Here is a 13,988-nt window from a genome sequence, read left to right on the forward strand (position 1 = left end):
TCATCAACCAGATGATTAGTTTTTGTGGCCATGTGTCCACACTTTCACCAATTAGGAGACTGTTGGTACCTCTTTATGCAATGTTTGCAAAATAAGCACAATGCAAACATGGGATTTTTATTCTTCATGGAAGTCATATTTCACAACCCCTCTAAACATAAAAACACCTAATTTAGATGATTGAAAATGAACTGTTTTTTATTTTATTTTATTTTTTTAATTCTGGGATTGCAACTGTAGTTGGAAGGACTACCAGTATACATAGAGGGTCTACAGGTCTAAAGCTGGCAACCTCTGGTATAGAATATAAAACATAATGTTTTTACATGATCTTTTCAATCACGTAATATTTTCATTATATCATAATTGAATGATTATCATGTTACAATGTAAAGGGTATGATACTCATTACATTTTAACGTTATCTTTTCACATAATAACATGCTAGTTTAATCTTGTATTAATGCAATTATCACATTATAATATAGAGGATATTATAAAATGATTGTGTTTTAACGTAATATTTTCACATAATAATTTAATTAGCTTGTAGTAACATAATGGTTATCAGGTTATAATCTAAATATATATATATATATATAGCAGCAATATGCTTCTGCACGACAATTTCTAATAAAATAAGGCATTTAGATGTTTAAGACGTGCTAATCAGTACATCATTACATGAAACAATTATATGAAAACATGATGAAATTATACCGTATATTTTATAATGTGATAATCATTGCATTAATATGAAACTATCGCATTATAATGTGAAAATTACTTTTAGACCCTATACATTAGAACAATATAACAGGAAAAAATGTGAAAAGAAACTTCAAGGGGGCAAATACTCTCTAAAGGCAGTGTACTTCAGCTTGTATAAACACAAGCACATACACTTCCATTGTAATGCCACTAAAACCAGGAGAGTGCGCCTGGATAATTCTGATGGTTTTCTCCTTGTTAATATCAGTGTTCTGTTAACCTATTCCAGAAGTAATTATAATTGTGTTTGAATAAATATAACTAATAATGACTGCTTATAAACAGACTGATATGAACAATGTTACATTGCAGGCTTCATTGTTTACATTGATGTTTAATATACAGTACATGTTTATTTTCTTTGTTTTGACATTTATATAAAGCAGGATTTAACTTTACAAAACATTATTGTTTTACAACACTCTGGTCAGGTTTACACAATTTATTTCTGGGACATAAATAGAGAAATATAATTGGTGGCATCATCACATACACATCAGAATCTACTCTGGAATTAAAATGAGAAATTTTCTTACTATGTAACACATTTACATTGTTCTTCTTTTGCGTCATTATACAATGTTACACCAACATTACACCACGAGCACTGACAGCTATTTTTATTTTTCTCCTGTTGTTGGGGCAGCCCCTGTCATTGTCACTTGTTGCTGTCACAAAAATATATTGGTGACAGTAGAAAAAGCATAAATAAACAGCAAGAAAGAGAGACTGAGCAGAGAGGAAAGGGCAAGGAAAGATGCCACTCGGCTGCATATTGTTCTGCCATGCCTGTCTGCTATTACCTGAAAGACAATAGTCATCTGCAACATTTAGAAATGTATGTGACAGATGTAGTAATAATAATAATAATAATAAAAAACTGCTTTTTAGTTTTTTTTAATAAAATGAACAGCGGAAACATGTATATGTATTTATGCCAATAAAGCATTGAAAACTGAAATTGGAAAAAGAGGTATGATAATAATGAATGATACACAAATTTATATAATACATTTCATGCACCTCACAGACATTTACAATGAGGGGGTAACACCCAGTGAGAGCGATTAATTAACCAATTAAACTGGGTGATGATTCGATGGTCAAATTGAGAACGCCAGATTGGAAATTTAGCCAAGGCATGACATTTACTGGAAAACCTCCACTGTTTCCAGTAAGTGTGGTAGGACTTTTCATGGCCATAGTGAGTGAAGGCCTTGATTTGATATCTCAGTGAATTAACAGCTTCTCCTACGGCACAGTGTCCCACCTATCAGCGCTTTGGGGCATTAGTATTCTGCTTGATCCAATGAGATTCATGCCCCCTCTAGGCTCACCTACACCATTTCAAACAGCAACCTGTCTCCCCAGGAGAGAAAATGCATAATGTATTTCCTTGAAAATGTGTCATACTTTTCATGTCAACAATCAATTGCAAATCTGACTCACTATTCGTATTCATTTGAAAAATGTTTCTTTGCTTTCAATTCACTTAAGCATATTTGTTAAACTAATTCCATCCAGCTGCCTTATTTTCTCAATGCAAGACCAAACAACAAGACAGAAATATGTGTATACAAGGTTATGAGTATCCTCCTGTTCTTGAATTTTATGCTCATTGTGGCACCAAAATTGCTTGAATAGTTTCATAGGTGAAACGGCCAAATATTGTCGTGTGAAAGTCACCTCCCTTTGGAAGCACTGAGATGCAGCATATGGTTTCAGGCTGTGAATTTAGTCAGTGGAACTGCATCCGTCTCCTCTAATCCTGCTTCAAGGGCCAACTGCTTCCTGAAAATGGAACAGCAGCCAAGGGCCCCGACATTAGAGGGAATTTTGCTCCCAATTCACCTCCAATCCCAACCCCCGACCAAGAATGCTTTGGCTTAGTATCCTCTTTCTACCAGCTGGACCTCATCAGCCCTAAAGAGACCTGGAGAGCTGGAGGTCCTCTTACCCATCATTTTGCAACCGCATCCTCTCCACCAAGGGGAAGACGGAGAGGACCACCTGGACAAAATCGTCTCCTAGCTCTTTAAACGTAAGCTGGATGGGTAATTATACATTATTGCTGGCTTTGTAGCCACTTACATAAGCCCATCAATGAATTGTGGCACATTATCTAACATCTGATCGAGCAGAGACCAAGCCGAGTCGGTAAAACCACTGCTATTGTAGTCAGCACAACACAAGAAATATAATGAACTGTCATTAGATCAATCAAAACCACTTGACTGGTTTGGAGGGGGAAGGTGATCTGAGGGAAATTGGGTGTATTTGGCTATGCTCACAAGGTTTCTTCCCATATGTCATATCGGCACAGTTTCTCCTCACCACTTCTGATTGCTTTTGAGGGCATTTGGACTAGAGTGTGAAGCATATTGTGACATTTTCTTGTGCCATATTAATGCATTTTGGTTCAATTTTAACAGGCAAATTGATGATGCCCAGGTTGTCCTCTTAGTCTTGTGCAACCACCAATGAATGGGCCGCAAAGTACAAAAATGCAGAAGCGATTAATCAATGCCTGATTATTCCTGTAAACTCTTTCATGTGATGTACTTCTCTCATTCCTTCCTACCATTCTTTAATTATTCTTTCTTTAGAGGTGCTCTTCCATGTACAGCAAATTGAAAGAGGCCAGCGCTACCCAAAAGGAGACAATTACTCCAAGGTCACTGGTGAAGTTAACATTAAGCACCAGGGACATTTAGAAAAATTAAGCCGTGAATCTTATTTATTTATTTGTTTATTTCCTGTCTCCTGACCTTGTCAATTTTGCCAAGGCACACTCCCTTCGAATTGTCTAAGAGCCCAAGTCCAGCATGGTGCCCTGCCGGATCACTGTCACTGTCTTTCATCTTCTATCCCTCCTTCTCTATCCCTTTCTCACTTATTTCCTCTCACCATCTCTGTTCCTCTGGCAAACTCCCTTTCTCCCTTAATGTATATGCATTTGCTTCTGTTTTACGCACGCCATCCTCTTCTTCTCTTGGGTCCCTCGTCTCATACGTCGACATATTTTCAGGTTTCATCGAAACAGAACATTTTATTTATTTCCTGCTTTCAGCAGCACTGTGGTCAGCTGCTACTTGTTGTGAGGTGAAGTGGATTTTTTACTCTCGTCTCCTTGCGCAACTCCATGTAATCATGCATCAATCAGTGTGCAGGAGCAGCAGTGGACATTACAAAAAAGTGCAAACGTACTGCTACAAAGGACTCTCCTGTGCTGCGGCATTTGGGAAGGACTCTGGGCCCCACATGTTGTATCTGCAGACATAGAACATGCTGTATTTTTCTGTGTGCACACACACACAGAATACAAATAAATAAATAACTGCAAATCCTGTTTTCTCTGATAAAACAAACAAAGAAAAATGAACAGCTCTCACGCCAGGATGATATACTGTTCTAATCTCAAGCACTTCTCTTGGACCATTATGCAACCCGTGGTAGGGCGATACAAACAGACAGACGTAATTCAATATGAGGCTTAAGTTGTGTATTATGATTTATTTCCATCGTAACAGATTGACACAATGAGAACAGAGACACAATCTGCTCATGGTCCCACAGTGCTGAATCACCCCCCCCCCCCCATTCCCCCCCAAAACCCTCCACATGCTCCTCCCAAAGCCCTGCTTCCAAGCACAATCAGTGAGCATTAATTCACCGAGCAGCAGAGGATTGGCATCCCCTACCTAAGCATCTGCACATGTATGTGTGTGCATTAGTGTGTGTGTGTGTGTGTGTGTGTGTGCGTGCGTGTTTGGGGGGAAGGGGGGGCGTGGGGGGGGGGTAGTGGTTGGGGGGCAATGTTGTGGTTATGCAATGTCCCCTCCCATCCTTAAATTGAACGGGGACACCCAACAATACCCTGTTACCTGGCAACAATGGGTTCCAGGGGGCCCATCACCTGCTGTTGCTTCTAGAACAACACTGTGGGAAGTGAGGTGCATGGGCTGTGTGTAACATACAGCGCAATATGGAGCTTTACCGCTGCCTGTTTAAAAAGTGGACTGAGCCCTACACCCTGAAACACAGGAATGCCAATTTCATACTCTATGTGTGCCATTGGCGTTGGATAATTTACCAGGTACTTTACCATACCTTACCATAATCCATGGCAGGCTTGGGCAAGTGGAATAAATAAGCATAGGTCTATATAAGGCAGCACTGCTGAACCAAAGAAAGGTGGAACTATGCAAGCTGAGAGCAGCTGCTGAAGTACCTGAAGCCCAGAGCACTATTTCAGGGAGCCCCTGGCCATCCCACTCCTGTACCATAACAGTGATTTCACAAGATTTACAGAAGATTGCCAAAGTTCAGAAAAAGAGTAATGCATTCTTGTATGGTGTAATTCACATGGCATAATGCATCACTCTTAGCAGATGGCAGGTCATTCAAACAAGCCATGTCTAGATTGTGTGTGTGTGTGTGTGTGTGTGTGTGTGTGTGTGCTTGTACAAACCAGTTTGTGGTATGGGCATGCATATGTATGCATATGCAAGGAATAACTGCATGTGTTTCACACAGTCAAAGGTTTTGTCTTGCAGCACACATGTGTTTGTTTGTGTGTGTGTGTGTGTTTGTTTCAGTGTGCTCTCATTTATCATTATTCAATTCATTTTGCTGAGATTTGCTGACAGTGGAACCTTTACAGGGCCCTATATGAGTCAGAGACAGTGATATTTTATGTGCAGTGAAAGAAAAGAAAGAGGGGGAGGGAGTCATTTAGTGCTGAATGCATTAATTAGCAGAGATATATGAGGAATGAGGATTTCCACTCTGAGGGATAGTGATGCTAATCCTGACAGAATGATGCAACAAATTAAAGGGGGTGTGGTTCTAGTTCTGAATTTCTGTTGAAAAGAGCCTTTTTCTGTGCACTTATGCCCTGGCCAATCTGCCAATCACAAGACAGGAGAATTTGCTGGAAGAGTTCTGGAATGCAGCCAGGCACCTGTAATTAAACACCTACACTTCTCCAGAATACAATTAAAGTCTCCCTATCTTGCCTTTGAGAAGCTTATAAAGGGCACTTAATTCATACTGTTATTTAACAATTACCCTTTCAAATGAAACCAGATTATTATTCATGTGCTTTTACGTTACTTTAAGTGAATTGCAGTGCTGATTCTGAGAATTAGCATTTCTGTATTCTTAAACTGACCCAACATATATATTCTTTGTATAAACTCTGGACATTTAGGAACAATGTTTAAAATGCCTGATTTAGATGAATTACATCTAACAAATAATTAACTGACTTTAAATAGTAGAACAACGGCAGCAAGTGTTACTGCTACCCAGTTATTTGACATGTTGGCACATGGTGCAGTAAAATAATGAAGCACTCCTGAGCATCCTTGCTACCTTGCAGTATGTTTTATAATGTATCGAGGTATTAATTCTTATTTTCTATTGTTATAGAGTGGCTTCAGCTTATTGTGACTTTATTTTCATTTTCATTACCAAGTACACTTGAATTCAATGGCAAAATGGACATTAATTCCATGCTTTATTGTGCATCGTACACAGTTAGGCACATACAAACTGAAATTTTAATAAAAATGACATTTTTTTAATGCAATTGGTTCATAGGCATAAACACCATTCATTAAGGGTTTTGCCTTGATTTACTCTTTCAAATTTGTTTTTCATAGAACGTAAAATGGGACTCAGAATGGCCTCTGAATGGCATTGTGGGAAGGCTGGTGCAGGTTCTGCAGTCTGTTAGGATGGCAGTGTGAATCACTGAGCATAAAATAGCATCAGGCTTATTTACAGGCTCTGAAGAAAGCAATGCAAGGAAAGCAGGGGAAGCACAAATCTGATTGGTTGGTAAAATGTTCAGAATACAGATGTTAGTGCTTGTGCTATTACAAGCATGTGAGGGTTAAACAGGTGCAGCATCCTCACAGTCACATGGGGTCCTCATTCAGAAACCAAATGGCCTGGGGAGTGTGTGAGGGTGATATAATAATTCAAAACCCCATGCAGAATTCCTCAACCTTGATTTGGCCATGCCTGCATTAGGCCAATTTATAACCCCCCCCCCCCCCCCCCCCCCCCCCCATCTTAATCAGGCTTTGAAACTGTTACCATGGGAACTTTTGCATTTATACGGCCTTTCCAAAAATTAAGCCCCATGACAACCAATGGCTCAAGAGGTAGGCCTGAACAAACCCACATATGGAGGCCACTAACCCCGGACTGTGAACACAGACACAATGAGCTGCTTACCTTAGGCTGTACTGACAACAGTCACATTTTGCTGCTGACTCCAGGCTTTATTCAAGGTAGAAATGCGGGGTTACTCACCCTAAACTTTAATAAAGGCAGACATGCAAAGCTACTCACCCCAGAGTAGAAGGCTTGCCAGCAGCTTTACCACCCTTCTTCTGTCAAACTGCTAATGCTAAAGCTACACAGGGCTGAGCTTAGTAAGTGGGTGGGAGACTCCTAGGAAAACTAAATTGCTGGTGGAGGAGGCCATTTTTTCCCACTGGACAAAAAATCCAATGCCCAATGGCACAGCGATGGGGGCACTGTGCTGTAGGAGGGTTTATACTGCAGAAGAGCTGTGGAATGAAGTCCTAATTCACTGTCGTCATTATAGATCCCATGGCACTTTCAGAAAGAGTATAGGTGTTAACCTCAGAGTCCCTTTTAAATCCCCCAAAAAACTGGCTGTCCACATATGGACAAATTACAGTTGAGATAATGGTTAAATACTTGCTACCTGGTTATATAAAAGTAAATAAAAAGACTGTACTGAACAAAGACACAAGGCTACTCAGTCCATATATTATTGAATGAAAACAGGAAGGCTACTGTTCACAGATTCTTCACTGAACACTGCTGCTTCTGCTGCTGTTGCTAATAATAATAATAATAATAATAATAATAATAATAATAATACACATTTACCTACAAAAAATGAGTCACACTTCCCATCAACAAAAACATGTCTCTCTTAACTGTGTGTTGGAGGATTCATCTAAAAGTTTCACAGGGAGCGACATACTGAATTGAAAACAACACAACTATCTTATGTTCAATAAAACATGTGTTCTAATGCATTTCTGACAAATTGACAGCTGCAGTCATTCATTAAAAATGCCCAAAGCAGGCCTGCACGGCCACAGGCTGTTGCTCCCTTTTCAGTCTTTCTTTTTTTTCCCCAGCATGGTAGCAACCACTGATTCATCGTGGGGATGCTGAAACTCCCTGTCAGAAGGATTATGCAGTGGGCCTTACAAGATCTTCAGATATGCTCTAGTTACACCGTCAGGCAGGGACATTTACATCATGGGCCTTTCCCAGCTAATGCGCATCATTCCGATATTGCCGCTGGGAGGCTGAAATAGCGTAACGTTGTTACAACCTTATGGTTATCGTGACACACGGTATTGCTACAATTTAAAAGAGTACTGCCACCTGTTCACCCAAGTAAGTACATCTGAAAGGTTTTTTTTTTTTTTTTTTTTTTTTTGCTTGTACAAAACATGCCTGCACGTTAGTATTTTGGGTTGTGTATTTCTTCTTTGATTTTAATCAAATGTCTCAAATGCTCATGCTATTGGTGAACTGCTCACATTATAAAGGATCAGAATCAGAGGATGCAAGGGCAAACACAGATAAAGTATTGGAATCCATTATATGACAGCTAGGGAGCTCCTGGAAAAGCCGTGTTAGCTGCATTTCCCCATTAACCAACAGAGTAAGGGTATAAAGACTAACATGCAACTTCAAAACATTGAGATTTTAAACCACAGGGAATTATGCTGACACCCTGAAGCCCTGCTTTTATACCATTCGAGTTTCAGTCACTTGATGGCTTTTGACATTTTCTGACTTGGGAACGCTCCTTTTTAAAAAGGGCTCAACAGGATTCCATCACTCATTCATCAGTGCCACCCCACAAGACATCATAATAATTCCTTTTTTTTTCTTTGTTCCCTGAAATGTTAAGAAAGCTTTCCACAGGCATTCACTTTGGTTATTACGGTGTCTGTCCATCTATTTATTCATGGTTCTATCTCCCATCTAATATCAGACAGGGGCATCAAAATGAGCAACTGACAGTCAGACAGGAGACAGAAATTGTTTCCTAGACCGTAACCTTTTGAAAACAGATACCTTTTCTTGCCTACAAAGAAATTCATAACTTATTGAGACAAAGGAAAACATGTGTATCAAATGAATCAATGAGCCACTTAGAAATATCCAAGCATATGCTCACCCTCAGTTAGCCTACAAACATCAGTATAATATATACATATATTAACAAACATATATGTGTGTATATATATATATATATATAGATATAGATAAATAGATAGATAGATGGAGCGAGAGAAAATTGTGTGTGTTAAACAATATACAGTGAGTTCCATAAGGTTTGGTTCAGAGACTGGCTTCGTACTCCACAATTTTAGATTCACATTCAATCAATACATGTGTGGCTAAAGTGCAAATTCTGAGCTTTTATTTAAGGGTATTTTATTTTGGTTTCGCCAAGTAGAAATTACAGGACTTTTTATAAATCTTCCATTTCAGTGAATCATAATGTTTGGTTATGGTGTTTCTGATTAATCAGGTGTGTTTGCTGCAGAAACAGGATGTTGAGGTTACAGTCTGCTGAAAAGCACCTAAAACAGCCTGAAGAGTCTGACAGAAGGAGGAGTAGTAGGAGTACTTTCAGAAGTCAGAATTCAAAATTTCAAAATTGTTTATAGATGTGCAAGATTGTCAACCGGCTAAGCTGACAGCCAAACTGTATTAATGCCGATTTAGCAGACTTGCACTGGATCTCGTCTTGGCACTTAGAGCTATAGAAAATGGCAGTTACTAAGCTACTATCTCTCTTTGTTTCAAATAAAAATAAAAACCTAACCAGTCACTGGCTTTCTACCAATCACCAATTATTTTTCATATGGGCGCTATATTATTTAAGGTGTTTGTTCATGGCAGTTTGAGGCCACATCCAGTTATTGTATTAATGCTCATGTTAGCAAGGTAGACTAAACTAGAAAAAAAAAGTTATTCAAAAGTCAACTTTATACAAAGTCAGTTCTTGAATAATATGTATTTTAAAAGATTATATGGAAAATAATTAATAAATATTAGATTTCAGAACATTTTAGAACCCATGGTTACCATATTTGTAGTTCCTTTGAAATAAATATCACATGGAAACATTTTAGAATGCATGGTTGCCACATTTGTATTGACTGATTCTAAGAGTAAAATTACTCCAAGCAGGGATGGATCTAGAAATGACTTGTGCAGGGAAAAAAATATACGAAAGGGCCCCCTCCGTGTGTGCATGCATGCACACTTATACTCGCCACCTCTAGGGGCCCCCTCGATCCACTAGAGACTGGGAAAGCTTTCCCTGTTACACCCCCTTGACTCCACCCTTCTCTCCAAGTCCCACGGGTGACCAAGACCATAAAATTGTTTTTGAGACTGGTCTTGAGTACTGCAGCCCCGGTTAGGATACAATTTGTATCTTAAACTATAAAAATATGTGATGCACATCATGCATTTAAATGTCACTGCGGTGACAATAATATTTATTACATTTCATATCTTGAATTCAAAGTAAATAGAGATTAATTTGCTGGCAGGCAAATAGTTTTTTTTTTCCTAATTGTGGTATTTGTTATCTTGCCTGTCCACAGTCCAAAGTTATATGTTTTCTCCTTTTTTACCAATGCATCTCTTTGTAGAAGTATTAGGTATATTTCTATTACTGGTTAAATAGAGAATTTTAATCTATCTACCACATATGTTTTAGAGCTCACAATACTGTTTAAACACAAAGTTAAATAAAAAGTTCCAAAAAATAAATAAATAAATGTAAACCCAATTCCTCACACATTTTTAAAAAACATACACATACCAAATTTTGCATTTTGCAACATTATTTACATTGTTATTAACCGCAAGAATAACCATTGTTATGGTTGTTAACCATAACCATAACCGTTGCCTATTGATACATTGTTTCACATTATTTCTGAGGTACTAATCTTTATTACAAGTTTGATTTGTTCAATCCTACTCTCCCAAGCTGGAGTTCAGAAAAGAAACAAACAATTGCCTGTTTATTTCTTGCTTTACAACCACAGGAAGAAAATGTAAGACACTTGGGATGTAGCACACATAGTAATGTTAGGATGCTGCTTTAGCTACAGTCTAACTAAACAATTTATCAAGTCAACAACGTAGCAGGAACTAGTGTGGCATTAATTAGCAATACTTAATGTTAATGCATAAACAGCTAGCTAACCAAGTTAACCAAATAAAAATTTTATTTAAATGTAGTTAATTACATGCACATCACATGGTTACCATACAGAAATCTGCACAACATGACTGCTGGCAATCATAATTTCCAACAGATCTGTTGGATCATAGCAACTAATCATTTTGTATGACTTACTGTCAAATTCACAGAATGATTGTAAGCCAACATGAGTTAATTACTTCAACTGCAAAACATTTTTTTAAATAAAATTAATATAAATGGATGAACACTCCTATGTTTGGTCAGAGTTAAGATGTTTATCTTGGGATTTCTTTCCACTGTCTTGCCATTGTTTTGATGTTTTTCTTACCACAGGGGAGTTTTTTTCCCCTTTACCTCTATTTCTATTTTTTTGTGAGTTCAAGTCCAGTCTCAATTTTCCTCTTTTCCTATAAAGTGTATTTGTGACAGTGTCTCTGTAAAATGTTCTATTCATATAAAATTAAATTGAATTCAGTTTGCTTTGATATCATCAACATTTTTGTAATGGTGCCAATGGGTGATTGAACAGATGGAACCTACTAGGATTGGAATTTTTGGGGCATGGATCTTGTTGAAGTTTATCTTTGCTGGCTGAGTTTATCATTCAGGTCCCTTATTTTCACTAACTGTTAATACAGGCGGGTACAGAGCTTGTTCCACTTACGACCGTAATGTTCCAAAACCAAACTTGCTCATACAATTTAGCAGACACTCTTATCCAGAGCAGACTGAATCCTGTAACTACGTGGGGTGTGCAGAATTGAAAGTCCATGGGAAATTAAAGTGCTACAGCTGAATCTTTAGTCAGGCATGCTATAATGTCATAATCAGGTGTTCGCTCAGAAATAAAGGTAGACTTTGAAGATCATTTGGCTTCTTGTGTTTCAGAGCAGCTGCATTGGTATTGCACTGCCATTATAAACTAACAGAATAGTAATGCATAAAGTTTAACTAAATGTAAACCTGCTATCTCATCAGGTTAAGATTTAAGTCTTCTGTTTATCTGTTTATTTGCAAGTTACCCAAGTAAGTTACTGAACAAATATTTAGACTACCTAGCATAATTTGGTCCTTACCTCAGCTTACTGTTTAAGCCAGTCTTATTAACTGCAAACCATGCGTAATGGTCCCAGGTATTGTGTACTTGAGCTTGCACATTTCTAGTTTAAGGTGGTACACTAAACGTGTGCTGCTAGAGTTCCTTTCTGAGAGTATACTGGGTTTGTGAATGCACATTAGTGTCTGATATGGTGTCTCTAAAGCATTCTAGGAGTTGCAGTGCAATCTGTGTTGTGATGAACTGCTGAGTCTTTGCGCAGTGATATGTTGTATTTACTGGCGTCTTTGTCTTTGTGGCTGTGATGCACTGTGCTCAGTTTGCACTATGACATGTTGCATTTAGTTATGTGCTTTCATATTTATGCTGCAATGCATTGCATTATGATGTGTCTCAATATGTGCTGTGCTGTTCTTTATTTCTGTCTTTGCACCGTGATGCACGTCATCTATAGTCTGCTGCAATCTCCAAAGGTTGTAATCACTTGGAAACTCCCACTAACACAAAATACCACTCTCAAACACATTCAGTACACCGATACAGTTGGTGTTTTGTGGTGAAGGGTACTTTTATATAATTTTGTTGCTTACAAGTATAATTTTAATTGAGTTAAAACCTGAACAAAAACAAAGAGAAAGGAAAAAAAAAGAAAACATTGTAGCTAATCAAATTTCTAATTCTACTAAACTGAACATCGCAGGATCAATGAAAGTGTATTGTTTGTGCTCTTCCTCTTACTTTTTTCCCCCAGTGGTCGATGTGCAGTTATGTTTGTTTTCTTTTTCCTACCTGTATTTTGTTCAACAATTTTCTAATAATGGAAAAGAGGTTATGATATATAAAGCAAATTTTTCACACATTAAAAAATAACAGATGTATTATGGATGGCTCGGGTAACTACAGTACAGCTACCAACCTAAATGGCCCTCGTTCAGTCCCCTGAGCTCCTGAATTTGTTCCCTTTAGACGCTGTCTTTGGCAGAGTAAAATACGAGAACTAACTATCAAGCTACTTTCCAGCTGTTCAGCATGCATACTGTACATATGGCTGCGAGAATAGGAAATCATATCACAAGTTAGCCCCTGTGCACTCAAAATGAAATATTAATTTGTGAGCATATCTGAAATGCTAGAGGGAAGAGAAGCAGATGGGTGTTTGTCTTTCAAAATTACAGTGGATTTCTCATTGACACAGCCTGCATATCAGTGTAAGGTCATTTCTTTTCTATAGTCATGAAAATATAACTATATAAATGTAACAGAAATATATATATATATATATATATATATATATACACTTTAAACACTGGTAATTCATTGCATTCCATTTTTGGTTCTGCTCTCGGGATAATTATTATTTTTTGTTTGTTTGTAAACCCGGTCCATAGGAATGTATTTGCTCATTCCAAAGACCTGTGGGCTAGAAGTGGAGAGGATCTTGAAAAATAGATGCAGAAAAGCAATTGGACTGGCAATTACTGAACCAGAAAGCTGAAATGGAGTACCCCCCAGAAAAGGGATTTGGGGCGACCAGACATGCGGCATCATGACACTGGACCATCTGCCTATAATAGAGCATTTGTCCTCTGAGCATTTACATATTCATTGACATCACATTCCATGCCGAGTCATATCTCACCTTTCCGAGAACACCCTTTTCTTACAAGGCATTTCAGCCTATACAAAGCACTGGAATGATGAAAAAGCCTATCGCTGTGTTACCTTGAATGGATGGATAAATTGAGTTTATCCTTCCTTTAGTTATTTAATGTGTTCTTTTCATGCTGAGAGGCTCAAGTCAAAGAGAGGTGCATTAATTGGATGGTCATTATGTCAGATTTTATGCTGTGTTTCTCG

The sequence above is a fragment of the Anguilla anguilla genome, chromosome 12, assembly GCF_013347855.1.
Source record: "Anguilla anguilla isolate fAngAng1 chromosome 12, fAngAng1.pri, whole genome shotgun sequence".
Taxonomy (NCBI): Eukaryota; Metazoa; Chordata; class Actinopteri; order Anguilliformes; family Anguillidae; genus Anguilla; species Anguilla anguilla.